The sequence below is a fragment of the Otolemur garnettii genome, unplaced genomic scaffold, assembly GCF_000181295.1.
Source record: "Otolemur garnettii isolate 467f Iridium unplaced genomic scaffold, OtoGar3 scaffold00041, whole genome shotgun sequence".
In the NCBI taxonomy this organism is placed as follows: Eukaryota; Metazoa; Chordata; class Mammalia; order Primates; family Galagidae; genus Otolemur; species Otolemur garnettii.
In genome coordinates this window covers 6,644,015-6,645,378 of record NW_003852436.1, presented here as the reverse complement: position 1 = coordinate 6,645,378, position 1,364 = coordinate 6,644,015, and positions in this window count along the sequence as shown.

The window sequence follows — 1,364 nt, the reverse complement described above, 5'->3', positions numbered from 1 at the left end:
GCTCAGGCAATTCATATGCCTCTGGCTCCCAAAGTGCTAGGATTACAGGCATGAGGCACCAGCTCAGGTGCTATTTCTTTTTCTCCTTTTTCTTGGTTACTTTATCACTTCCTGAAAGGTAGTGATTGCCTAAGATTCTATCAGTTCTGTTTTTCCTCCTCCCTTACTAAGCCCATCCATTTTATAGCTTCTACTCTTACCAAAATGCCTTTTCAAACTACATGATTCTGGCTTCTGAAAGTCAGCTTCACGTTCCCAACAGTTGATTAGATTTTTCTATCTGGATATATGCCCTACCTTCAAACTCAGTCCCTACAGACTCATACGATTTCACTTATAAATTTATTACTTTCCATGTGTATAATCTTTTTCCTTCTCTGATCCTCCTACGTGAGACTGAGAGACCCCTTAAGATGATGTCTTGTGTTTAATCCTTCCTTGTGGCCTCAACATGCTTATTATTACATCATTGTCTCCTGGATGGAGCAGGTGCTTGATACATATTAGCAGACTGACTGAATGAATGATCATTACGAGAGCAAAGGATGTGATGCTATGGGTCCAAATCTCACTAGTGCTTGCTGTCTTCAGAATCTTTTTTGGTTTTTGACCCACATTCACAAATAGATGACAGACTGAGGGAAAACATTTGAATTGACTTAAAAGTACAGTGAAAAAACTAGATCATATAAGGCATTCTTGAAAAGTAATGTACAAAGTAATCTGATAGAAAAACAGACAAAAGACATAAATAGGCAACTTAGAGATAGGCAAAGCCAAGAGCTAACTAGGGTTGAAGAGATGCCAAATCTTACTAAGCTCCCAGATGGATGCTAATTAAAACAGCGAAGTACCATTTTATAGCTATCATCTTCATAAAATTGGAAAGTTAGATAATACTAAAAATATTAAGGATATGAGCAAGAAACTACCTGTAACATAGCATTGATATACATAATAATTAGATAGCCGTTTTTGAAGAATAAATGGGCAGTCCTTAGCTTATCAACTCCAGGGTTAGGTTATACTCCAGAGACATTTTTCTACAGATCCAAGAGGTGGCATGTTTGAGGATGTTCCTGTAAGTGTTATTCATACTGGCAGAGAGGTAGACACAGCAGACAGAAGCAATGACTCTCATGGCAATACGGAAAGGCCTGAAAATGTTGAGTGAAAACTGGAAAAGATCTATAATATAATGCCACTTACACACATATTTACAAAAACAGTTGTGTGTCTTTCAAGGATCTATGTAAACAAGGACATATTCAGTTTGTTAGAATAATGTCTGAGTCTATTGTGCTTCTATAACAATATATCTGAGAGTGAATAATTTGTAAAGAACAGAGATTTATTTTTTGCAA